This window comes from Chroicocephalus ridibundus, chromosome 1, assembly GCF_963924245.1.
Source record: "Chroicocephalus ridibundus chromosome 1, bChrRid1.1, whole genome shotgun sequence".
Classification (NCBI taxonomy): Eukaryota; Metazoa; Chordata; class Aves; order Charadriiformes; family Laridae; genus Chroicocephalus; species Chroicocephalus ridibundus.
The window spans coordinates 34,723,572-34,751,383 of record NC_086284.1 but is presented as its reverse complement, the minus strand read 5'-3'; the positions used below and the strand labels follow the sequence as shown (position 1 = coordinate 34,751,383).

Below are 27,812 nucleotides of genomic sequence, written 5' to 3'. Positions count from 1 at the left end.
GGAACAATAGAAGACAATAAACTGCTCCTGTTTGTCGAAGAGAATCCCACAAGGGTGCTCTTGCCAGTACCATTTAAGCCCTTTGCAGAGGCACTGAAGGAAGGAGCTGAAATGAGGCTGTTTGGCTGTGCAGGAGCTGGTGTCCCCACCGTGACTGTGGAGGGAAAAGAGACGGACTCTGCCTCTACCGCGGGACCTTCCCTGAAATGTAGGTGGCTACTGGGGACAGATCCAGATCCCAGATCCTGAGTTACAGCTGCCATCAGCAACAGAGGTGGAAAGTGTGGGTAGCTGCAGGTCAGAAACAAGGGCTTCCTCCTCTGCTGGCAGTTTAGAGATAATCTGACCGTTTCCCTTTCCATTTCGGTTCCAGGGGACCCTGAACCTCCTCCTGGAAGACTGCCCAGCCTTGCAGAGGGGCTGTAGCCACTATGGATACAGACGAAGCTAGGCTGGAGAGCGGGATGCGCCCTCAGGACCTGATTTGCTACTTGAATCCCCTTTGCTGCATTTTAGGACTGGGCACGATGCTGTGACAAGAAACCATAGTACAGAGTATTTCATGTTACATTGCAACTGCTGAGGCACTGGGGCATGGAGAAGTTTACCTTCTTCTCCTTGGACTAGAAGAAGATTTTATACCTTGTTTAAGCAAGGGTGATGCCTCTAAACATCATCCCCTTGGCCACACAGGGAAAGTATCCAAAGCCAAGGCACATGCTGTCAGCTCTTGCTCCAGAAGGGCAGGGTGTAACCCCTGTTTATCACCAGATTGCTCATGAGGCAATGCTGGTTGTGTCTCTGGATGATGTAGTGAATGGCCTGCATATGTAAAAGGGGATAATCCAAAATGTAGAATTATCTGAAGATTCACTTCATCCTTTATCCACTTTGTACTTCGTATAAAGCCTGTTAACAAAGTGCAAAACCATTATAGGCTTTCATTAAAAGCAAAGTGATAAAGCAGTTCCAGGCTGCATCTGCTCTGTCTGATAGGAGAGGCAGAGTTCACAAGAGCCCTATATCTGACCTGTTGATTTTGTGTTTTACATTCACACTGAGGAAGAAATTAATATGGAAAAGAAAAAAATAAAAAGAAGAAATTATTGCCCACTATGCTCATAAACTTTCCAGTTCAGACTGGCTTTAATAACTCATCATCCAATATTCATTTACAAGTTACTACAATAACAGCACGTCTCCAAGAGGAGCAGATTTGCTGCTATCATCTGAGATAATTAGACCAAATCCACCCTGAGACAACCAAAATGCTTCCCTTCCATCAGGCAACCTCCAGCTATCACAATTATATGACATTTAAATTTACTAACTGCTCTTTCAGGAATGCTCCCCGGGAGTGCCACAGGACAGCACAAACATTAATGGTCTGCTGGAAGGACAGAAGGGATGAGGTGGTGATTGTTGAGCAAGCCCGCAGCCCCTCTTGGTGGGACTCATGTCTCCAATCGCATCCACACACACCTCCTGGCCAAGGATTTGCTTTATGGTCTATACGACATTGCTCTTGCAACTGGCATAGGATAATGAGCAATTAAGCCTATGCCGGGTAGGTCACGGCTGAGCTCAGATCCTAGGCTGGGGCTACGTATGTGGAGCAGGGAGGGAGCACAAGGCACCCAATGCTACTGACACTGGCTCCCTCTCCTGTTTCATAGGCTGTGCCCGCGCCTACACCTCTGTAACAATCACTGAGCAACGTATCAGCCATAAGACACCCTTCATTTTTGGTTAGTACTTTCTCCTGAGAACTGTGTTTGGAGGAATGCAAGAATGGCTTAAAATCACATCCACTTCCCTCCTGCTGAGGCACCGCTGGTACTGTTGAGCGACGGGCTTCTCAAACCCACTCACAGCGACCAAGTATGGTGGAGGTCATCCTCAGGTTTCAGGAGCATTAGGAAGTGAAGAGGGGAAAACAAATTGTGCTGGGCTCAGAGTAACTCTCCTTTCCCTACATGTCCCTGCCCCTTCTCCATTATTGACCCAGCCTTGAGTTTTCAGCTTGCACTTGCTCTGTGTACCTGCAGTGTAAGTGTGGTGGCGAATGAAAAAAGTGTCCCTGTTACAAGACAACTCAAAATTCGTCATTATTCCACTGTCAGATGAAAGTGTGACTTGAGTTTGTGCAGTCTTAAGGAAGGGGAAAAACACAAAGCAATCCAGAAAACCAAAGTGAGCCATTAGCTTTGGGCATGAAAACCAAACTGCAAGTCTGGGGAATTTTTTTTAGTTTTTGTAAGGTATGCCGATGTTTCATTGATATATTCTTTGCAGTAAGGAAAGGGACATTTCTGTGGGAACATTTGGCTTGTGTCACAAATACTTCTTCTTTTAATTTTGTGCAAATCATAGCCTGTTCCTTCTTATTCCTCCCCCTCAAATTCTCAAAGAATAGTTCTTCTAGAAGTTTTCTTCACATGGGGAGGGTGCAGGTGGAAAGAAAGAACAGAAAGGGAGGCTCAGCTTAGCCAGAGAAGACAATGTTCCACCTACAGCAAGAAAATTATATCTATTAATAGAGTGAAAGTTTAAAGGGTTTTGTTGAAGAAAAAAGCCACAACCCAACAACCTTCTAACTTAACATTCATGTTTACGGAAAGGTGCTGTATTGACAGCCTCTGAGTTTGCAGTGCTCTGCCTGCAGAAGAAGCAGAGCACAGAGAACAACAGTGTTCATTTTCTTTCCAGCTTATCCTGTCAAAATGCCTCAGATCTGCAACAAAATGTTCTCCCCTAGCCAGGAGAGGTTGAGTGAGTCCCCATGCTGCCCCTCCTGCAGCACTGTTTTTTTTGGGGAGGGAATCCCCTGGTATCCCCTAGCCCACTGGCACCTCCACTCTGACCTCGTGTGCCACCAGCAAGAGAGAGCACAGAATCACAGAATCACAGAATGATTGGGGTTGGAAGGGACCTTTGAAGATCATCTAGTCCTACCACCCTGGTAGGTGCCAGGGCAGGGACATCGTTCCACTAGATCAGGTTGCTCAAAGTCCCATCCAACCTGACCTCAAATGCTTCCAGAGATGGGGCATCCACAGCTTCTCTGGGCAACCTGTTCCCATGTCTTGCCACCCTCACCATAAAAAATTTCTTCCTTATGTTCAATCTAGACCTACCCTGTTTCAGTTTAAAACTGTTGCTCCTTGTCATGTTACTACAGGACCTGGTAAAAAGTGTCTGTCTTTTTTATCAGCCCCCTTTATGTATATTGAAAGGCCATAATAAGGTCTCCCCAGAGCCTTCTCTTCTCCAGGATAAACAACCCTAACTCTCTCAGCCTTTCTTCATAGGAGAGGTGTCCCAACCCTCTGACCATTTTCATGGCCCTCCTCTGGATCCGCTCCAACAGGTCCATGTCTTTACTGTGCTGTGGACCCCAGGGCTGGAAGCGGTACTTCAGATGAGGTCTCATGAGAGCAGAGTAGAGGGGGAGAGTAACCTCCCTCAACCTGTTGGCCATGCTTCTTTTTATATAGCCCAGGATGTGATTGGCTTTCTGGGCTGCAAGTGCACACTGCTGAGTCACCTGATTTTTCATCCACTGGTATTACCAAGTCCACGGGACTTCTTCCCAATCCATTCACCACCCAGCCTGTATTGATACCAGGGGCTGTCCCAACCCAGGTGCGCTTGGCCTTGTTGAACTTCATGAGATTCACAAGGTTCCACTCCTCAAGCTTGCCAAGGTCCCTTTGGATGGCATCCTTTCCCTCAAGCAAAACAACGGCACTGCTCAGCTTGCTGTCATCTGCAAACACGCTGAGGGTTCGCTTGATTCCACTATCTGTGGAGATATTAAATAGTATTGGTACCAGTACAGACTCTTGTGGGACACCGCTCATTACTGGTTTCCACTTGGATATTGAGACATTGACTGTAACTCATTGGATGCTGCCATTCAGTCAATTCCTTATCCATCTAACAGTCCATCCATCAAACCCATCTCTCTCCAATTTAGAGGTAAGAATGTTGTGGGGGACCGTATCAAAGGCCTTACAGAAGTCCAGATAGAGGACATCCATAGTTCTTCCTTCATCCACCGATGCAGTCACTCCATTGCAGAAGGCCACAAAGATTAGTCAGGCATGATTTGTGCTTGGTGAATCCATGCTGGCTGTCTCTAGTCACAGCCCTGTCTTCCGTATGTTTTGACAGCTTTCAGGAGGATCTGCTACATCATCTTACCAGGCACTGAGGTGAGGCTGACTGATTGGAAGTCACAAGGGTATCACAGTGTTGTTCATGGGGAAACCATGAACAATCCAGAGGTGAGAGATCTGTCACCCAGCAGAGCTGCAGCTCATGGAGTCTAGTTATTTTTAAAGTTGGAGAGGGTGTTGCAGGAAATCCATTGGTGTAGGCACCATAGGCTCTTTCTATTGGCTCTGGTCTCTCTGGCTCTCCATCCTAAAATTTCCTATTTCAGTGCAAGTGTAGCATTGAAGAAAGGCAGCAGAGGTGCTACATTTCTTATTCAAAGCTGTTCTTGCACTTTAATGTCCCCCCTCACACCCTCACTTGTCTTGTGGGAAGTTTTTATGTTTTAATTTCAGCCAGGTCCTCCCCATGCAGGTAGCTTAATGCATGATCTTATAAACTTGCCTGGCTTTACAATACGCTGTACCTTGCACATCATAAAAGTAAATAATTGTACAACTATTCTGATACACTTCTGGGTTTTGAGGATTTGAGAGTGGGGTGGATTTTTTTTTTATTTATTTTTAGCTTTCTATAGAGAGATTTTTATAGAGCTTTCTGTACAACATGTTATTGAACAAGATGACAGATCACTCATTTCTTCACATCGAAGGCGTTTCAGCCTCTTTCCCAGGACAAATCTCTTTCCTTCTTCCCAAAGGGCCACCAGGGCTGGAGGGAGGAGGCTCAGGGATGGGACACTGAGGGAAGATCTGCTCCCTGTCTCTCACTCTGCAGTGTTGCCTTTCTGCTCCCTGGGCCAGGGAGCATGTGTGCAAGAGAGGGCATGGCTCCACCACCCAGGGCTCAGGCTGCTCTGCTCCTGTCTGCAGTCCCTGATCCCTGTTGGGTCGTCACCTGGGGTGAACAGCATGGTGTTGCTGTAACAAACTGCACGCCCCTGTGACAACTTATTCGGGACAGCTACTACATCCCCTTCTCATTTTGTATAGGGTTACGAGAGCTCTGGGCAGACCTCTGTGACCAAGCTCAGCAAGCAGATGGGGTTTTGTGCAATCTGTCAGGCCAAAGGCATGAATCACTTGTGTAGCTGCTTCAGGAGACAGGCCCACACTCCCAAGAGGAGCCACTCAAGTGCTTCCAAGACTTCGCCAGCAGCCACCTGCTCAATGAAGGCTGTTAGGTTACCTTCAAGTCTTCATGCTTCTATCAACATAGCTTCCAACTGTCTTTAAACCCTTCATTTGCCTCCTTTCCACTCCATGACCATGCAGCAGCGATGGCTCACCCTGCGATTTCCAAATCCACAGCGAGTCCACATTAACTGAGAATAACATCTTTTAGACACACGGAGCTTGCAAAGCCTTCAAGGAGAAGGACAGCATTACTTAGCAGAAGGAACACCTGTAACAAGCAACTGGATAAATTTTGGGTGGGACTCGTCTCACCTAAATAGTTATGTCTAAAAGATAGACATGTTCAAATCTGAGCTACTCACTTGAAGCTCCCTTAATAATGGAGATAAGGTGTACCTCCACAGAGCAATCCATCATCTCTATCTTGAACATCCCCATCTTGAGGGAAAGATGAAATTAGTGTGCAGCACCTATGGGAGATGTCCACTTCTCTTCCATGGCTAGAAGTGGAGCTGGGGTCACTGGTCCAGAATTGGACATCAGACCTGAAAAGTTCCACCATGTTCAGTGCAGCAGGAGAGTCATGACTCGGAGTAGCAAAGGATGTCAGTAGACAGCTGCTGTGACTCTTTAATGGGTGATTATGCGCTGCCTTTTTGCCTAATGCAGAAAATCCCTTGAGCTGACACATTTTCTTCCCAGCTAAGGGCTGGTCATCCTAATTTTCAGGCCTCTAGATTTAACAGTGAAATAAAGCTAATTTACAGCTCTTGCCATTAGGAGGACAAATTTTCATCTCCATCTTTCGTGTGAGAGGCACTATAACAAATGAATAATTACTGACCCATGATACCTATTAGAGATTGCAGTTGGGTCATCTCATTTGTTGTTTTAACAGAAGAAATTAAGAGCCCTAGCAGGGCTGTCACAAAAATTGAATTGATAATGAGACGAACACTGCCTTTACCAGACACTCTTTCTAGAATTACATGTGGGGAAAGCCCAGTGATGAGAGGACCTTGAGCCATGGACCTGAATCGTGGAGCCCAGCAGGACTTTCAGCTTGCACTGCTTTCCTCCCACTGTTAGCTGGAAGCGTGATTGAGATGCTGCATGTCAGACTGCATACAGAGAAAGGAGCAGTTTGCCATGCACTTGCTTGGCCTTTTTCCCTCCATCACTGCCCATAGCTAAATTGCCCAGCAAAGAGTTTTGAATCAAAAAAGGGGGTCAGTGTTGGGACAGTTTGCTCCCACAGCAGCTGCTGTGGCAGGCTCCTGCGCGCTTAGCCTGGTGCTGATTGCAGACCGGTCCTTGCTGCCAGGTGACAAGGCTCGTCTCCTTCAAGCTGGGAAACAAATAGTTTGTTTCAAGTTGTAGGGGAAATACTCAAGAACGCGATGGATAACCTGACTCTGAAGGCTTTGAGTCTTTTGAAGGCAAACTTAGTCCCTAGCTGTCCTGCAGAGTCTCAAGCTCAATACATACATATTTGGCTCCTGCTCAAACCCTCCTGCCCCAAGAGCGAGCGGGCTGTACATCATGCACATCTAGCTCAGCACCCACAGCGCCTGTCCCAGTCTGAAACTGTGCTCCAGCTGCACCCTGGACCCTTGTATGTGACAACGATCTCTGATCTGGCAGTGTTGCTCCTTCCTGCATGTGGTCTTGTCGAACGTCATACCACAGCCCATCCATCCAGCCTGTCCAGGTCCCTCTACCCTCAGCTAGATCAACACTCCCAGCTTGGTGTCATCTGCAAACTTACTGAGGGTGCACTTGATCCCCTCATCCAGATCATTGATAAAGATATTAAACAGAACTGTCCCCGTTACTGAGCCCTGGGGAACGCCACTTGTGATCGGCCACCAACTGGATTTAACTCCATTCCCCACCACCCTTTGGGCCCTGCCTTCCAGCCAGTATTTTACCCAGTGAAGAGTACATCCATCCAAGCCATGAGCAGCTAATTTCTCTAGGATAATGCTGAGGTAAATGGTTTTACTAAAGTCTAGGTAGACAACATACACAGTCTTTCCCTTGTCAACCGAGCAGGTCACCTTGTCATGGAAGGAGATCGGGTTTGTCAAGCAGGACCTGCCTTTCATAAACCCATGCTGACTGGGCCTGATCACCTGGTTGTCCTGTATATGCCACATAATGGCACTCAAGATGATCTGCTCCATAACCTTCCCCGGCACCGAGGTCAAACTCACAGGGCTGTAGTTCCCCGAATCCTCCTTCTGGCCCCTCTTGTAGATGGGTGTCACATTTGCTAACTTCCAGTCAACTGTGACCTCCTCGGTTAGCCAGGACTGCTGATAAATGATGGAGAGTGGCTTGGTGAACACTTCTGCCAGCTCCCTCAGTACCCTTGCGTAGATCCCATCTGGCTCCACAGACCTGTGTGTGTCTAAGGGGTGAAGCAGGTCACTCACAATTTCCCCTTGGATTACGGGTGCTTCATTTTACTCCCCGTCCCTGACTTCCAGCTCAGGGGGCTGGGTACCCTGAGAACAACTGGTCTTGCTGTTAAAGACCGAGGCAAAGAAGTCATTAAGTACCTCAGCCTTTTCCTCATCCTTGGTCATTATGTTTCCCCCTGCATCCAATAAATAATGGAGGTTCTCCTTATCCCTCCTTTTGTTGCTAATGTATTTATGGAAACATTTTTTTTAATTGTCTTTAATGGCCAGATTAAGTTCTAGTTGGGCTTTGGCACTTCTAATTTTCTCCCTGCATAACCTCACAATGTCCTTGTAGTCCTCCTGAGTTGCCTGCCCCTTATTCCAAGGATCGTAAACTTCCTTTTTTTCACCGAGTTCCAGCCAAATCTCTCTGTTCAGCCAGGCCAGATCATTAACTTCATCCCTGCCTGAGGTCTTGTCAGAACTGGTGAAAACAGCTAACTTCAGGGCAGGCAGTGGAGAACCCATTTCCACAGAAAATGACGATGCAGTTACAATAGGAATCCTCCCACTCCCTTTCCATTGCTGCAGTCCCAACTCATTCATCAGAAATGCTCTTTCCCCAGAATTGTTTTGTCTTTCTGGTGGACCTGAGGTTGTGAGGTCAGCATTGCAAAGTTGGACCAGCAAGTCACATCTCCATTTTGCTTCCCACATGAGCTTTCTCCTCATTTATTTTTTCACACGGCCTGTTTTACACGAAGATCTGCTTTAGCTTTTGGGCTTGGTCCAGCACCCCTCGCTAAAATTATATCAAGTATTGATTGGTAACAGATATATTACAGGGGCAATGCTATTGAGGGTACATTAAGTAAATGGAGGAGCAGGCCCATGCTGCTTTCTTCCCTTCACTCTATTTCTGTTTATCAGAATGGCATTCAGTAGCAGCAGAGAGGTACAGGATCTGAATCAGCCGTGGCTTAAACTGGCCAGAGATCATCCAAATTCATATGTTATAGAAAAGAATCAGTGTTGCATTAAATGCCTGTGAGCCTGGTAATACCCATGGTTACACAGTAGTTACATGGATGATCTTGTGAAATGAGAATGGTTCAAGGAAAAAAACTTTGTGATTCAAGAGCCTCAGCATTTTGGTTGTCTGCCATGCTGCTCCATGTTTCATTTTCACTTATTGTCACTCAATACTTTATTTCTTTCTGTACTTAGAAATGTGCCAAGCACTGGTGACAGTGGTGGCTGGCTACTGTTTTTCAGGCCATGCAACCTGGGTGGTGAAGTAGAAGAGACAGTAAGAGAACAGGAATGGGGAGACACAGTTGCAACTGCAGGTGATGGACATCAAGGTGACACTGGCAGAAGACAAGAGGAAAGTGAAGGTTTCAGGTTGAGAAACTGAGGTGAAACATTGTTTTAAGCAGCAAATTTACACTAAGATATGGAACAAAGTAAACTACAACTCTTTTTTAACAATCAAATGTGAAAACGAGCGTCAGTGACACTGGTATCAACATAAACTGACTTGCAAATGCCCTTTTGCTGGAGTTCCTTGCCACTGACGTTACACAGGGGACTGTAGTTAAAGGAATGCAGGCTAAAAATTAGACAAGCCTGTATATGAAATAACATCAGGAATGAGTTAAACCATCTGAAGCTGCAGAGTGGCAGTTATAAACTTTCTTTCCAGTTCAGTCCTGATTCTACCATCACTTGGCTACTTTTCTCCACTGCCTGTAAGAGGAGTTGAGGGTGAATAAGCCAAACTCAGATACAGACATCTGGTTTTCAGCTCCTACATTCAGCTGAGATGAAACTCACCCTGCTCCTGCCTTGGCTCCTGAGCTTCCTGGTCACCTTCAGCCCTTTGATTCTGTCTGTTCCTGATCCATCTGCCTGTCCCTGAACTGGCTTGTCCCCATGTTGCTTCAAACATGGCCCCCTTGTTGTCCCCATGTCCTTCTCAAGATTAGTACCTTTATGAAGTTAGGCTCTCCTAATAACATCTCTGCTCTTCCCTGAATTCTGCTCTAACTGAGTCATGAGACGGGACTGTCCAAATCTCAGTCTAACCCTAGACTGCTTTCAGGATCTCAGCCAGTCAGCTGGAGTACCTCCATGCCCTCTCTTTGCTGTGTGGAGACATAACTTGACACTGACCCTCTAACTGATAAACTCTATAACACCTGTTCCCTCATGTGAAAGACTCCTTGTGACAAAGAAAGCATCGCTGTTTTCACCATGGAGTGCAGCCTTTAAAGGACAGTGATACGAAGGACAACGTGCAAGGCCTAAACTGCCAAATAAAGGAGGTCTAGGGACAGATCTCTGGTCCCAAGCTCAGGTGACACAATCTGGCTTGGAGACAGCTCTTTGTCGAAGGGAGACAGCGCAGCCTGAAGCCATGTCAAGGAATAAGTGGTGCAGGTAGTCAAGGTCCAGACCTCATCTCTAATTTATCAGCCTTTACGCGGGTCAATGAAACAGGCCAGGAGTCATTCCCTAGCCCTGAAGACAAGTGGCACAGCTTGTGACCAACTCGCCTCTCACACAAGGTGGCCTCTGCGTTGTGCCTGGTGGGAACAGTCCCTGTTCTCTCCAAGCCCATCACTGGCTTGAGAGCGCTGGCCATCACACAGCATGGATGATTGCAAGTTGGTGCTGTGGCCACGGCACGCTGCAGCTTTGGTAGGTACAGCCATACCTGAATTTCGTACGTCCAGAGGTGGCTCAGTTTGAGCAGACGAGAGGCAGAAATTCACTTCAGGGGAGTTCATGTGCTGCTTCCCAAGCCCTTGAAGGTTAATGGTTGCGCAGAAACTGTCAGCCTTCAGGGACATCTTTTGGCACCTTTACTAAGCACTCGGTCATTTGGAAGAGAAAATAATAAGCGCTTTCCTGTGGAAGGCTTTTTCTTTTGGCATCTTGTGTCAAGATTCAGTTACATGTCAGGTACGTGTTTGTTTTCATAAGGCACTATGTAAAAAACATCTCTTCCTTCAAATACACATTGTGTCAGCAGCTCTTTTGGACCGATTTCAACTCCTCAGCCATACCGCAGCTCTTCTATGGCTAGAAGAGGGCATTCAGGCTTTACCTTCCCTGTCAGCTGAAGAGTCACACTGCTCTGCAAACTGCCCTTGAAATCAATGTGGTTGCTATATTAGAGATACTTAGCACATAAATTGTAGGACATGGAGGCAGTGCGTGTTACAAGGCGTGATAAGTGTGCAGTGAACTGCTGTACAAGCTCATTTCAAAACCTAACACAGACTCCTTGCTCTCCCGCCTGCTCGGTTCAGAGCTTTAAGGGAGGAGGGTGTGCTTGTGAGGGTGCATGGCTAACCCCATCCAAAATCCAGCCAGCCAGAGACGGGGCTGAGCTTTCTCACACATTATATTAGTTTACGCTGATATGCCCACGCTGCAGGTTTGATGGTAAAATGAGCTTTCCCACCTCATTTGTGCACTTTTGCCTGAAGCTGAGGATGTTACTGGGTGGGTAGTGGTTAAAGAACAATAAAACAGAAATGGAAGTGGCATATCCACATTTCAGTAGGTGGATCCACAGGGCTTGATTGTGTACACACTGATAAATAATTATAAATGGGCACCTTATCCTGGAACAGTGAGAGAGCAAGGGAAAGAATGGGAACTACCTGTGCAAGTTTTCATGTGCCTGGGCACTTGAAAGACAAGGAGACCACAGTAAGGATGAATCCAGAAGGTGTTTTTGTTTCCAAGCCCACCAAGGAGAGCTATATCTATGTATGTAACCATTAAAGGCATATATTCCATATTCACAAACCCGAGCCTATAAAAAGACAAGCTCATTTACCAGGGAAAGTCTTTCTCTGTGAAAAACCTAAAGGCTCTTTAGATGTGCCAAATTGATTTCTTTGTCTTAAAGCACGAATATCAATTAAGCTGAGGTTATGTCCTAGCTTAAAAGCAGGGTGAGATTTATGTGAACAATCAGTTTCAGTTACAGGGAATTAATCTTAAGTGTATAGTACGGGCACGGGAGTGCATTACTTTCCTTTTATGTCATTTGTTTCCTGATATTGGCACTCTGGAGCAAGGGTATCTCAAGTAAATTTGGCTTCTCATTATACATCCAAATCCCATCAGCACAACTACAGACACCTGGTGAAGGGTCACATTCAGTTGAACATGCTCAGCTGCGCGCAGGTGACATCGCTTTTCAGTGGAGGCACCTCAAGGTTTCAGAGATGTTGCTGGTAGAGGAGCCGTGGCTCCAGGGAGAAGAGCAGATGCTGAGCAGCCAGAACGGGTCTCATTCACGCTGGAGCGGTGCATTGCTCACTTGGATGCTTTACCATTGTGCCACCCTCATTATTTCTGCTATTGTTATTTCTCCAGCACTGAGCATAACAGGTACCTTGAAAAAGGACTATACAGAAAGGGTGAACTGCTGTAAAGACAAATCCTTAGCTGAACAAAGCCAATAAGGCTCCACTACAGCCATTGGTCCTTCTCTACGAAGCTGCGCTGCTCGGAGCAGGGAGACATGGAGACAGCAGAGGCTTTCACAGTGCTGACGTGAGGGAAGATAAATTTAGGATCCAGTCCTAGTTTTTGTGGATTGTGTTTACCGTAAAAGAGCCAGTAGCTAAAAGAAACCAGGCTGCAGTTCACTGTTTCTACAAGAGATGTGGGTATGAAGTCATACTTCTTGTAGCCCAAGATGCTTGTGGTTTTGACTGCATGATGACCTCACTTCAACAGAAACAGCAGAGGGTGATCCTTGCCTTGGTCCCTTCCACCATTACGGCACTCCTGTGGGAAGTAGGAGTTGTGGCTCCCACCCCATGGGAGAGACTTCTTGCTTCTAGTTTGCTCTGCAAGCGGTGAATGAAACATAAACTGAAAGCTGATGCCAGGGAGTTGTGTCTTCTCCTGCCCTCCATGCTGTCACTCTGTGTTGGGTACACTCACAAATTAAATACAGGCTCTAGTCCCTAGGGAGCATGGGAGTGCCTGATTTTGCACCCAGAGAGGTACAAGAGGGAGACGCTGAGCTGAGCGAGGTGGTGTCCTAAGATGGCAGCCCTCTGGGGACAAGAAGCCACACTGGGCACATTAGCACATCTTCAGTACCAGCTTTGGCATACAGGGGCTTTTTCAAAGTGATCAGGCGAGTCTTTTGGAGTTAGAGACCAGAAAGCATCTAACTGTATTTTAGGAGCTGGATCTTTCCCTGAGTCCCCCACGAGTTGTGTTCATGGACAGGTAAAGGAAATACCACAGTTTGCCCCTACACTGGCTAAAGCACCATCCACCATGGGAACTTACCCATCCCTTGTATACTGGAGGATCACTGAAGACCTTGGGTATCTCAGTCTATTGACTGCAGAAGAGTTACTCTGCTCTATGATACCACATGCAAACTTGCACCAGATGGGTCTCATACAACCAGCAGAGGAAAAGGAGACACCTTCAATGAAGATACTGGGAAATTACATTCAAAAGGAGGGGCCGGGTACTGGAGGTCTTTGCTCTGCCTATGGGGGCTGAGCCTGGTGGTGGTTGTGGCTGCAGAAGAGGGTGGGAAAAATGAAACTGGGCTCAACCAGACTAGAAATTCAGTCTGAAATGCTAGTATGGGGGTTCCCTTTGATGTAGGGCATGCAATACTGATGACATGCAAGCCTGGCATGGTGCCAGAACCTATCAGTTGTCATATGCATATGCATCCTCGCCAGCACTGCTGATCTTGGTGCCCAGCAAAAAATCGCTTGCGGATCTGCACATCCATAAATCGCTTATGCCCGGACACCCTTGCAACCTCTTCTCTTCCTAGAAATGTAGCTCTCTGTGATCCAGGGATCCAGCACCTGGCTCTGGTTCAGCCCAGCTACATTGCCTTGGCTCAGACTGCTGAGGAAGAGCTGGGAGAAAGTCTGTAGAGCAGTGACTCAAAAGATGAGAAAGGTGAAAAGGCAAACAGAGGTAGGACAGCTGAGATGGGAATAGGGAGCAAATCAAGAATTCAAGACGAAAAGCAGCAGCATGGAAAGATATGAAGTCCTAGATGGCAACACAGAGAGCTGGAAACTGGAAACTCATCAGCACTGAGGACCGGTCACAAGTGTGGCAGAAACCTACACTTCCCCACATGATGGCTGACTGACTGGCCAGCAAGGAATCCTCAGGTGTCTTATCGGGGACGTTGAGCATACTAATGCTTAGTTGGTAGCATGTTAAATCCCAGCTATCTCTTGTTTGTGTCAACCGGTAAATAACCGTGTTATACTTCAAAGTTGTGTATATACTGCTTACAGAGTCTCTTTGTGCATAGCAAAAGGTGCCTGAACAAAGTGACCTAGAAAAGGAGGGTTACACTTTCCTCTCTCCAGCACAGAAAGCCAGCATGACCGATAGAAGAAAATCCGGTTTCTTTGTTCTTGTTCTCCCTTTTATTCTTCATCCTCCCCTTTGCTGGGGTGGGTGGTTACCACAAAAGCAAAGGGGTTAAAAAATGCATTTCCGCTTATACACAGGTGGAAAGTGATGCATGTAGTATGTCATGGTATTGACTCTTTTTAAGGACAAAAATTCAGATTTTAGTAAGAGTCACAGAACAAAATACCTTTGAAGATCTGGACCATTTAGGTAGTGGAAGGTGGCAGTCTGCTGGGCTAGAGTATCTACCATCTCAAAAAGAGAAACCTGGTTAAAGTTTTATGCTCTGTGTTCCAAAGTTTTGAGATCACAGAAAGGTTTCAAAAACCAAAGAAAAAGTGTGATTCATCTTACCGAACATCACAGGTTCACAGGCACCTGCATGTGATCTAGTCAATACAGGCTCTCCTAGCAAAGTAAATAGCGTAGTCCTCTGGGCTCACCTCCTGATCTGCTTTTGCATCTAACCTAAGCATGCCTATTTCCCTCCACTGGGCAAAATGGGACCCTGCATTTAGTCAGGCATCTGCTGTATTTGGCACCAGAAAGGGAGCACTGTGCACGAAGGGAGGAATCACTGAGGGCGTGGAGTGAAATTAAAATCGGGAGCCCTGGGTCTGGCTGGGGTGGAGTTAGCTTTCTTCACAGCAGCCCTTACAGTGCTGGACTTTGGATTTGTGACTGGAACAGCGTCGATAACACACAGATGTTTTAGTTATTCCTGCGAAGTGCTCGCACAGCATCAAGGTCTTTTCTGTTTCTCACTCTGTCCCCCGCAGCGAGTTGGCTGGGGGTAGGCGAGAAGTTTGGAGGGGACACACCTGAGGAAAGGCTGAGAGAGCTGGGACTCTTTAGCCTGGAGAAGAGAAGGCTGAGGGGAGACCTTATTAATGTTTACAAGTATCTGAAGGGTGGGTTTAAGGAGGATGGAGCCAGGCTCTTTTCAGTGGTTCCCAGTAACAGGACGAGGGGTAACAGGCACAAGTTGGAACATAGGAAGTTACGATCAAATATGAGAAAAAACTTCTTTACGGTGAAGGTGGCAGAGCACTGGAACAGGCTGCCCAGGGAGGTTGTGGAGTCCCCTTCTCTGGAGACTTTCAAGACCCGTCTGGATGCAGTCTTGAGTGATGTGCTCTAGGCAAGCCTGCTTTAGCAGGGGAGTCGGACTAGGTGATCTCTAGAGGTCCCTTCCAACTCTGAAGAATTCTGTGATTCAGTGATTCCATGAACCCAACTGATCAAAGGGATATTCCATACCATATAATGCCATGTTCAGAAATAAAAATGGTGGGTAGTCTTTCCAAGGTAGTCTTTGCTTGGAGACCAGCTGGACATTGGTTTGCTGGTGGGAGGTGGCAAGTGACTGCATTTGCATCACTTTTTCTTTGTTTTCTCTCTTTCCTTCACTTAATTAACTGTCTTTATCTTGACCCATGAGTTTTTCTCTCTGTTGCTCCTCTGATTCTCTCCCCCATCCTGCTGGGGGGAAATGAGCGAGTGGCTGGTGGGTGCTTAGTTGCTGGCCAGGGTCAACGCACCACAAAGGGCAGACAGGGCAAGAAACATCAGCGAAAATCAAAAGGAAAGGAAACCTGAAAATGGACATTTGTATGAAATAAATCAAACTCTGTTGTCCCCTGGCAGCACTGCTGAAATACAAAGGAAATGGGAATGGCATTTCCAGGGCTCTGGTGCCACAGAACAGGCAAAGAGCCACAGCCTGAAAGCAGCCATTTTACTAGTTTATAACATCTGGTTGCATCAGACGTGAAAAAAGCCTTCCCACTTTGTCTAAGGTCTCAGCAATACTACTATTGCAATCCTGAAAATCCTGTTTGAGCAGTGCCAGCTGCGGGGGCACCTGCACCTAATGAAAGAGCAGTTTGGCAAACAAAGCTGAAACATGACCCAGAGCTAAGACCAAAACCACAGCAAGTGAAAAAATTTGAAATCCTCAGAACAACACATTTGGAAACGAACTCCTGTTTGTACCAATGATGGAAAAGACAGTCCAGAGGGCTGAGCCATCTCTGCATGTAGCCTAGCAGTGGGGAAAGACCTTGCAATACAATGCTGATACAAGGCAGAAGTGACAAACATCAAACGAGCTGGTCCCTGGCATCCACTACTACTATATGGAGACAATGCAGGGTGTGCAATTAGCCTGAACGACAGCAGCAACCTCAGACCTGCACTAGAATCACCTGTAGGGAGAACATAGTAGGAAACACTTGCCTGCACAGTTTGGAGGGACGAAATGGAAATTCCATCTCAAGATGAGGAAAAACTTCTTTACTTTCAGGGTAACAGAGCACTGGAACAGGCTGCCCAGAGAGGTGGTGGGTTCTCCATCTCTGGAGACATTCAAAACTCACCTGGATGCGTTCCTGTCCAGCCTGCTCTAGGGGAACCTGCTTTGGGGGGGTGTTGGAGTAGATGATCTCCAAAAGTCCCTTCCAACCCCTACCATTCTGTGATTCTGTGATGCACACCACGCACTACTTGTCTGCAGTGGAGGAACCACATGAAGAGCAAGGAGTCTGGAGCACTGGCAACTGGAATTGCCAGGGTAATTTTGTGATTTGCATCAGGACAAGCAGAAAATAAGTGCATAAGAAAGAAGAGGTCGGGGCAGCATGTTGGCATGAGGCTAAGACCATCATGTTAGCTTTGTCAGAGGTGTCCCTGAAGGAAATGGACTGAGCCGGTAGCAAAGACTGGATGTGTGGTCTTCAGATGAAAGTTAATTTGAACTGTGGTAGCCTGCTCACGTTCCAGGTGTGATGGTAAAGGCAATGGCTGTGCAGCTGCCTACTGCTAGGGGTGAAGAAGGGGGCTGTAGGCATAGTGTAACACCATCTTTTTAAAATTAGTTCATTTGCTACCTCTGATGGAGAGGTACAGTGGAGGGAAGTGGTAATTTACACCCCGTGGCCAGACGAAAGTGCCCACACAAGAGCTTGTCAGTGTTTCTCTCCACCCAGGCCTGCTCTAGGTGAGTGTAGAAGAGAAGTGATCTTCTCTTCAACCTTTCCATACACCTTCTTGGTGTGGGGTCATCCCAAAATGCAGTGAGACGTGGCCCAGCCACAGGCACATTCAGCATCCTTTGTATCAAGTGTCTCTCCTCTGATGGGCTTCATCCTGCACCTCTGACCTTCCTTCCCTGCTGCTCCTACCCGACTCTGGTCGCATGTAGCTCTGAAACCAGCATGACCTCCACTGCCCACCCTGACCCTCCGGTCTGCAACTTGCTGACCATGATGCTTCCTGTGCTGATGGCCAAATCTTGGCCCACTGACCAACACAGCAGCAACGTGTCTTCAGGGCTTCCTCCCTGTCTCAGATACTATTATTATTTCACAAAAGCTCCTGATGGTTTCGGAGCATCCTGGTATTTTCTGACCTTAAGCTGAACTTCCTTATGACTGCATTAACTTCTCCTTGTGTATGATATGGAATGCTTAGGAGATCTGGCAGCCAAACATATTGTGTCAACACTTTGGCAGCTTGCTGCCCAATGCAGTGGGTTTCTTGTGGTCCTCCAGCGCACTGGGGTGAAGCTGTGTAATAAATCAGATGTGACAAACACAGCCCGATCTGGTGCAACTGCAGCAACCAGGTTTGGGAGAATTTTTTTGTATGAAGCGCCCTTGTGGAAACATGGCAGCCCGTTGCTTCCAGATAAATGCAAACCAAGAAGAAATGACTGAAGTGGGTCACTCTCCCCTGCCTTTGGATATGAAGAAGGACACCGGATTAACAAGTCTCCTAGCTGCCAGGATAACATTTCTGAGCATGAAGCCAGCACTGGCACCCTCAGCATCCCCTTTCCCTACCTCCACTGAGACAAATTGACCCTGCTAAAGTAAAAAAGGACTTTCCTAATCACATTAGGATCAGCTTAGATGGCAGAAAGGGTAACAAAATTAGAGCTCTTAAACCATTATCTCTTCTTCATGAACATCTGCGTTGATATAAGCCTGTGGAGAGTTAAGGAAAGAAAGCTGAGCTATGGCTGATCTCATTATAGCTTTAAAAAACAATGTGATGGAGAGCTGGTCCATGGCTGTAAGGAAACCATCGGTCTTTTTGTAAGAGGCAAGAAAGAGCTCTGCTCAAGCCCAGAGTGGTTATACTCTGATCTTGATTTAAAAAATAAAATGATCTCCAATTCATCAAATATTTTCCTAGGCCCCGTATGCAAACTAATATATACACATATACCCAGTCAGGTAGTGTGCCTATAATTTCATATTGTATGTGTCATGCCATAGTGTTTTAATCCTGTTGTCTGCATCCTGTTTGATGCAATAATTTATTGTAATATTTTGCATAACCAGAGTTGATATATTGTATGGAGAAGCCAGGGAGCGTGTCTGATCTCCTTGCTATGACAGCAATAACTGAAGTGATATGGTTATTGTACTCGGAGAGAAACATCGACTCCGCAGAAAAACTGGCCTGGATGAAATAGGGAATAGGACTGGATTTTGGCTAATGCAAAGTAGGCACCTATCTGGCAGGTGATACAGTGGTCAGGAGTTTTACTGTGCGACATGATTTTCTTAAAAGCACCAAATAGGGTCTACTTGTATATTTCTTAACATAAATCAGGAAAAAATAGGGCTTCCTATTAGAAGTATAATTTACTGTAAAAAAAAGGTCTCCCTTTATTTATATATTTACATACATAAATAAAACTAAGAAGGTCAAAAATCAAACCAAAATATTCTGAATCTGATTACATCAGATAGATGGGCTCAAAACACAAAGCCAGTGTCTGGAGCTGGGTATGTTCAGTGCAAAGGGATACATGGCTATGTCCAGCGAAAGAGGACCAGGTAGTGAACCCAAGCTCTGGACTCCTGATCATCCACGTACCCAAATTATCAGCTCACTCCCTGGCTCTGTTTGCACCACCCCAGCTCCATCTCTCCCAGGTGAAATTGCTGTAGTGAGAGCTAACCCTAACCAGTTGAAGAAGCCATTGGTGACTTCAGGCAAGAGGTTGCTTCCCCTCCCTCTTTCATTCAGTGGAATAGATATAACCCACCAGTCTTGGACTTTGATACCGTACTTTCTCTGTGCAAACATCACTTCTGCAGTGCATTTATATTGATGTGCATAAATACACACGTGCATGCACACTCACATGTTGCTCCAGTTTGGCAGGAACCTGAGCCTAATTTTGAAATGTCACAGCTCAAATATAATCCCCCAAAAGAGTTTGAAATGCAGATCACTTCAGCAATCTGGTTCACAGCACAGCCCCAAAAACGGTACTATTGGTAACAGGCTGAGATGAGAGAGCAGAAACTTTTTAAGCCAGCCTCACCACTGAGGTCTATTACGAAACTACCCCCTCCATCTACAGACATTTAATTGCTACCTGGCTTTTGGCCTCATTAAATTCCAGATAATTAATCCCCAAGTACTAGATTTTCACTCTGCCCCAAGACACTTCAACAGGTTTTCTTAGCAGTGGCCCTGAAATGATCATTTCCTGCTCTCAGTGCTGAACATGCTGTGCCAAGCAGTTTAACCCGTGTCCATTAATAGCGACCACTCTGCTATATTAAGGGGGGGAAAAAGACAGGAGAAAAGTACAAGCCCTGCACTATCGTCAGTTTCGCTGTGAATTCGAGTGATCAGAAAAAATGCAGATTCAACCATTCGCAGGACAATTACCCCGTTGCTCTCCAAGGAGCTCGGTTTGCAGAATGGCCAAAGATCCAGGCTGAGCTTCAGACATGCTGCTGCCAGAGCTCCATCACGCGCCTCTCCTGCTCCGGGGTTGTCACTCGCCCCGCAGGCAGATGACCGTACCCATCCAAAGGGAAGGGGCCAAAACCCAGTCCCCCTTTTTGGCATTGAAACCACCTCCCACTTCCACTTTCCATCCTCCAGTTCTGGTGCAAAGGTGGGTAAAATCTCAAGGAAACGAGCGCAATGAACCCCCTTGTGAACTAGGGACATAAAACTCAGCTGTAATTTAGTCCTAAGTAAATTCTACCACAGATTTAATTCAATCAAAACTTCCATCTTCCTTTTAAGTAATCAGCAGAAGGCAATTGCTGTAGGTCTACGCTCTATGGCCATCACCAGCAGAGGCGTATCTGAAAGGCAGCATCCCATGGGTGATGCCCAGGCGCTGCCCTCAGGGACAAACAGAAGGCATCTTGCATGAAATTTGCACTTCTGCCCCTGGAGACCCAGAAGCATCTTCGTATTTTCTATGATTTGGATAACAAGTTTAATGTAATCTTGAGACGGTGCAGCACAGACTTGAAAGTAACTTTCCTAATTTATTTTCTAGACCGTTGAGTCTGGCACAACAGACCTGTCAGGAGCTGAAATGTCCTCACAAAGCTCCCGGTTTATGTACTTTGAGGTGAGATAGGAAATAGTGTCTGTCCTTCAACAGGCACCTTTTCTGGACTATAAATGCTATCAGCTTACATATTTTATTTTATTTTTACACAGTATTTCTGTTTGTTGTATGTCGCAGGTGCCTAGACTGATTATCTCTGAGAACAGCATAATTAACGGCTTTCTGTGACTTCTAAATCAAATGTATTTTGATCAACTTCAAAATCAAATGTATTTTGATCAACTTCAAAAAGAGCCCCTTCTTTCGGCTGATGGGAGGTGTGAACCTCTAAGTGCTGAGCCCCTGGGACTTTCCCTGACTTCAGAAGAGGTTTCATCTCTTGTTCCATGGAATTACTGAGAATGAACGCCTCCTTAATGAAAAGAGAGGAGACTGGGGCTTTCTCCTTTCCGCATTGCAGACCTCGCTTTAACCTCAGGCAGGCCTTCTGTTTTCCACCTCTATAACACAGGTAACAGTATTTATAAGCAGGCTGGGAGTTTGTACTTGAGGAACATTTTATGAAAACCTGGCTATTTGCCAAAGACAAGCATGATATTTTCCAGGCCAATGAGCCATGGCCTCTCTATGACGGCGGGGCGGGGGGGAAAAAGACGTACAAGAAGAGCCAGTCCCCTGAAACAGGAGTTTCAATATTTATTTAGAACAGAAGTGGGGCATTAAGGCATTCTAACACTACCAGGCTGGTACCCCCAAGGCTGAGGGAGCAGAAAGCCCGATCTCCCTGATGTGGGACGACCAGGGCTGCTTCAGGGGCCCGCAGGAGCAGATGCGCTGCCGGGAGAGTGCTCTCTGCCCGCTCCTGCATGGGGAAACCCAGCTGGATGGATCAGGATGTGACTAGGGGAAAAGTACAGGAGCAATCCGGCAAAATGGGGCAGGGGGAGGATGCTGCAGCTACCATGGGAAAGCAGTGGAGAGAGCCAGGACTCTGCTGCCGGGGTAAGCACTGTGCGCAGGCATCGCTGGCTTTTACAGGGTGCTGAAGCACCGGTCAGTGGTTTTGCAAGCTGGGGTGACTTTCACAAAGCCTCAGAGGGCAAGAAGTGCTGATCCAGCAGTTGAGATGAGCTGTAGACGCACCTGCGAAGGCTGGGAGAGAGAGGAGCCCTCAAAACAGGCTGACGCGGTGAGCGCCGAGGGAATGTAAAGCTATTGCAAAACTATCCCGAGGAAGGGGAGTCTTGCCGAATCAATACAAACCTCTGTTGTCAATCAGCTGTAATTGATTTTTCTGGGGTTATTTCATTGCCTTCCCCCCTGCCCCCTAGCAAACTCTCTTTGGTTTTTACAACAGACGCAGTGTTTCTGTGGGGATATCAAAGTTCTCCCGAGCAGCAGGGAGGGGATACTTAATCTCCAGGCTTTTCTGTTGGATCTCAAGTTGCTGCTATTTCATGAACATTCAGGAAAATGAAAACACTGAACAGACCCTTCCCAGCTTCCCCAAAGCCCTTCTGAAGTAATAAAACGTAGCCCTTTTTTTTCTGCTGACAGTACCATTTCTAAAAATACCCTATTTTGCCCATAGACATGCGATCTCTATCAACGAAAGTCATTGTGTCCAAGCTGGAGGTCTTTCTAAAAGACGTCAGGGAGCTGAAGTGATGGACGTAAGCTCCTGAGAAAGGATCTTGGCTTTGGATTTGTGCAGCTGACCTAGTTAGGTTATCAGAAGAGCCTCTTCTAGCTTTAAAGGATGTGAATTTATATCTGGGGAGGCAAGCAAATGTCACTGTACCCTCACCAAACCCTGTGTTATGTCAGAGAAGTTTCAAAACAGGACCCCTCCTTTTGCCTGCCCCTGCTGACAGCTTCGCAGGCTCCCTCCAGATGCTTGTCCTCTGTGATGGATGGACGTGCTGCAAGTACACAAAGTCAGTGACAAGCAGTGGAAAATCCTCAGCCTTGTGACTCGCACTTCATTTAGACCAAAGACACAAACATGATGCCCTGTGGTTCCTGGGGTTGGTGGGGTTGCAGCTCAGCAATCCCAGGGGATGGTGGTATAATCTTTGTTTGAGGGACCAGTGCCGCACTTCTCAGGAGGACTATATCCCTGAGCACGATGCAGAAACGGAGGAGCCATTAACTTGTGTGATTTCCGTCTTGTCCAGGGAGTTACAGCAGAAGGAACTCTTGAAGGACCACACTGTTACAAGGTCCTGACAGATATAGATTCCCTTACCAATTAATATTTGTTCACGTGTATGTATCATTTAACCCAGATCTGATGCACAGAAATATGTTGTTCATGGTAACAGTCTCCTCTCCTTTGATCACGACGGGCCAGGAATTTTATGAAAGTCTTTGTTACCTACTGTGTCTACAGAAGGGTTGATTTATGGTTCACTTAATTAACGTTGTTCTATTGCATATTGATTTTCTGTGTGGTTAATAGTTTAACTTTAAAATGATGTGAAGGCCATAACTACGTTAAGCCTGTATGAACAGCAAAACACCCCGACATAATAAAGCAAAAAATTGTTGCTGACCTGCAGCTGGTGCATCCTGTCTCAGAACCTGCTTAAGCATCATAGTTAACATATTCTCTGAAATAATTTTCTCAGAGGTGAGCTCATAAGCAAGCTAATTAAATACCAAATTGGTTATTGCGTGTGCTTTTACTGGGCGTGAAAATGTGATGCATCTCTGACATTTCCCTCTGTAAATATGTTTTAAATAAGTCATTGGTAGTTAATTACCATACCGTAAAATTAAGGCAAATAGATGTATTTTGGATGCTATAAGGCAGCTGCTTTATGGTAATTAAATAACATCAGTGGATTACGCTTAGATAAAAATTCTGGAAAGTCAGGAGCATCGCATCATGGTATGGCGTTTACTGCCTCCCCAGGCATAGCTTCTGGATTAGAGGAGGTGCAGAGGATGCGTCCACATTAGCGACAAGGGCAGCACAGAGCAGGGAGGAGGGGGATGATTTACAGCAAGCGGTAATATTTTGAGAATGACCTTTCCACACCCCCCTGTTGCCTGGTCGTGAAGTTTGGGGCAGCTGCCAATAATGCGTGTACACCACAGGTTCCTTCCCACCGGGGTAGCACCCACACGTGAGCTATGGGACACAGCTGCAGGTTTGGGACCTCAGGGGGCATGGGACTCCTGTCGCTCTCATCTGGAGAAGGATTTACCGCCTTGAATATACGCATTTCTTCCCTTCTTCAGCTTTGGGACTGGGTTTGAGAGGCAAGCCCTCCAGAAAGGCAGGCTGCCTGCTCTTGCTCCTCTCTTTGCTTTGCAACTAAAGCAGCCGCCCAGGGTTGATGGGTTTTGAGCCTTTTTGGAGTCTTGGCTGTGACACTGTATTGCCTCTGAGACGCAATTCAGCAAGTCCCATAGACTAGCCAGCCCATGAGTGGCCTCAGACTTATCTCATGCACTGGAAGTGAAGATAATACATGACAAAATATCATTTGGGACTGTGACAGCCTCAGTTCTCCTTTCCTATGGTGACAGCTATCTGGAAAATGAAGTTCTCTGGCAGGACAAAGGAAGATCTTGCCTTTGACCATGCAGTACTTGTACATCTACTGTTGCCTGATAAACCCCTCCGTTCTTGTTTTACCCTGTCCAACGGCAGAAAAATGTACCCTCTTTGAATTTTCTGCCAGCTAAGAACCTGCTGAAGGACACTGAGCAGACAAGTTCTTTTATTTGTTGCTTGCCATTAGGAGATTTTCTACGAAAATTACTTCCCCCGGAATTAAAGCCCAGAGATTGGCTGGCTGTACTGCAGACACTGCGATTTCTGCCTCTGCTTCAATGATGGGAACTCATCGTGCTTGGGACGAAATGAAGCACAGTCTGATTGCTGTTGTGCAGGGGAAACCACCAAGAAAGTTCAAAGTGGTGGAGAAGATTTTTTTTTTATCAATGAAGATAAGGCAGGTGATGGAGAAGATTTTTGTTTATCAATGAAGATAAGGCAGGTGAATTCTCCCCACCATATTTTTTTGTGAAACCCAGGTGAATTACAATTGACCTCCCAGGGGTTTTGCCTTTGTTAGGGAAAAGCACAGAGGTTGCTGCATTGACACATGCCTTTCCAAAGCACTGCCTTCAGCCTTGACCCAGGTGGCTGAATTTTACTCTGGTTGGAAGCTGAAAGTAAGAGGCGCCAACTTTGTTGTCTCTCTTAAGGAAGAAGTCAAGATGTTGGTGCAGATCTGCCTCAAAACCCCAATGACGAGGGAGGTTGCACGTGCCTTGTGGTGTCTACCTCAGACCATCGTTTTCTGTCCACCTCCTCCGGCAGCCCCAGGTGGAGCGGGCATCCTCCGCTTCCCTCCTGAAGGCAGGCGGGGACAGCACGCTGCGTAATGCTGGCGCGGCATGATTGCTTGATTCCCTCTCAGTGGTGGCTGCATATTAACTGTGGATTAACGATCCCTCTAAGTATTACTTAATGCTCCTGAAATGCTTTATATTTTCTACTTACAGTATAATCATCATTAAGGGATTAAGGTAAAAAAATTATAAACATAGGTGGCTACAATTAAGCTTCAGCATCCTAATTTTTCCGTCTTAGGTATTCACAGCCTGACTGTGAGATTGGAAGAGCATATCCCCCCCAGTCTCATTGACACCAAAAGGATCGGCGGCTTCACAGTATTTATGGCAGATGGGTCCCTCATGCATACAGCAGCTTAACCTACGGTAGGAGATTTGGCTATTTCGGCCTCAGTCCCAAACCACCGAACTGATGTCAGGGAACATTGTCCCCCACCTCATTTACGGAGGGAGAAATCAGAGGTACAGGTGCCTGCAGAGCATCCCGGCTAGCTGATGGACCGCTGCGGCACGGGGATGTGCCTGTCAGGTTTGGAGGCCAATAAACCCCAACGCCCTCAGCAGGATGCTGCAGTGAGCAGATCCTGTCTCCTGCAGGGCTTATTAGTTCAGGCACAGCACCCGCCTAATGCAGCTCTTTAGCTGCTGGGCTCAGACTGGCTCGTATCCAGCCCCTGCTGCGTCTCTGCTCCATCCTTTCTCACCCCCCAGCTTCTGGGGCCAACGGGGCAGGAGACTGGCAGCCTGCCGGTGAGCTCAAAGGTCGTGTTTGTACATGGAGGGGAAAAGCAGTTTTGGGTACAGAAAACTCCCTGTCAACATTAGCTGCAGCCTGGGCTCAGAGCACTGGGTCAGCCATCACTGAGTGCTCTCCAGGGAGCTCAGTCGAATTTTGCCCATGAACTCAGGAATAGATGCTTGCTGGGGAAGTCTGGTGATACCCACCAAGAGGTTGTTCACCACCATGGAAACAAATCATCCCCCAAACTGGACTTAGGCTGCAGGACTTCTCGACTGCAGAGGGCTAGACTAGATTCCTGCTCGTCTTTCAACGCTCAGCTATTTGCAAACGCCAGGTGGCACAGGGTCTTACTGAGTGGCTGAGCTGTAATTATGGGTCAACCAGGACCATATCTGGCAGCAACCCACTGTGTGACTTGCCTGTAGAGACCATCAAGGTCCTTTTTTCACAAAAAACAACTCAGAAGCTACTTGATCTGCAGGTTTCTTCCGTGTTTTAAAAGTCAAAAGGCAAAACTTACTATCACAAAAAAATGCTAAAAGGCTGCTTTTGGCATCAATTAATTTTCCCTACTAGTGAGTAAAGAAAAGGTCTTCCGTTCCCTAACATCTGCTTCATCAGACTGAGTTCTCTTGCTGTAGGCTGTTGATTGGCCTCTGGCAAATTAAAGTTGCTTTAGTTAAAGCAGCAAATAGGCAAAATACCCAGACACAACCTGGATTTATCTGTGAACTGGGATGTTGTTTTCTAATCACTGGCTTATTATTAAAAAATCATTAAAAGCTTAAAAATTATTAAGAGATACCTCACCAGTAAGCCCATGCTTAGCTGCAACACTAAATTATCTCCAGTTGCCTTGTGAAGCTCCCGGAGATTAAGCCAGCTTCAGATCTGTTTTCTGATAATGCCTTCATCTTTTACCAACAGCCTAAAAGAAAATTCAGTCTTTATAATCAGTTATTTACAAACCAGTGGTTATGTTTGAGCAACCCGGCGTGACCTTAACATTTTTGAGTCTCTTTTGTGAAATATTTTCTGTGGCAGAAGAGACCCAGTAAAAGTTTTGTTTTATTTTTAAAGCTGTATTATTTCCCATATGATTTAGACCCTTGAGATTCCAGGCAGGAATTGTAATTGGACGAAAGATTCCAATTTGGCTGCAAGGGGGAAACCAGGTGAAGCAATGGTGAATTACTGCAAGCACTTTTGTCTGTTTTCCTGCACACTTTAAAATCTTGATCTGGGCATAGCCACTAATCGCCTGCAAGTAAACACACCCCTATTTGTAAGGAACATGCTCCTGCTGCATTCCTGCCTTCTTTGAATTTGCATTCTGCTGAGGTTGACACGTGGCTGTGGAAAACATGTCTTGGCACCCACTCACAAAAGCACCCGCATGCATTTCTTGAGGGAAATATTTGTATGGGATGCTCCTTGACTCAACAGTGGTAAAGAGGTCCCCAAAAAACATTTGCCAGAGCAACTGCAGAGAGGAAACTAGATGAGCCAGACCATGCCCCTGACCACAACACATGTATTTCGTAGGAATATGAGCAGAGAAAACGAAATGCAAACATTGCCCCCAAGCCAACAAACCTTAAACACCAGCATAACATTTTTCAAGGACTGATGCCTCAGGCTCCTGTCAGATGTCTTCTGGTGACACTTGCTACAGTGGCCCAGGACATTCCTGATCCCGCTGCCTGCACGGCCACTGCTGGGAGTCGTGTTGCCACAGCCTAGGCAGCAAGGGGGAACAAGTGCCTGCCTTTCAGCTGCCTCTTCAGTCTGACACAGTAATGCAAACCCTTTTAATAAACCCACCAAGGCCTGTGAAATGGGTTGGAGGGGGCGTAAGGACCAAGCTCTAGCTCCCCCTCTGCTGCCCCTGCACCAGAGCAATGACAGCTTTTAGGGGACCAGCAAAAAGTCATGTGTGATGGCAATATTTTAAGTTCCTCCCCAAGAATGCAGGTCACCTGCAGACTTCCATACTGCAAACCAAGAGGTGGCCTAAAAAAGTCAGGTAAATCAGCATTTCCTCACCTCTAGCAATGATATCTCATCCTAAATCACCAAAATCTGTGTAGCACCTCTGGCTTTCACTGCTCCAAGATAAACAGAAACAAAGTCCATCGAGCCTGGGATCAGACCCAGAATCCAGCCAGGGAACAGAAATGACACTACCTAAGGAGCCT

At 46.5% G+C, this 27,812-nt stretch overlaps 1 protein-coding gene across 1 annotated transcript in view; it reads right to left on the bottom strand.

Annotated features, from left to right (window-relative positions):
- Positions 1-27,812, bottom strand: part of SIAH3 (siah E3 ubiquitin protein ligase family member 3) — a 50,873-nt gene that overhangs the window by 10,340 nt on the left and 12,721 nt on the right. The gene's annotated exons all lie outside the window — the stretch shown is intronic.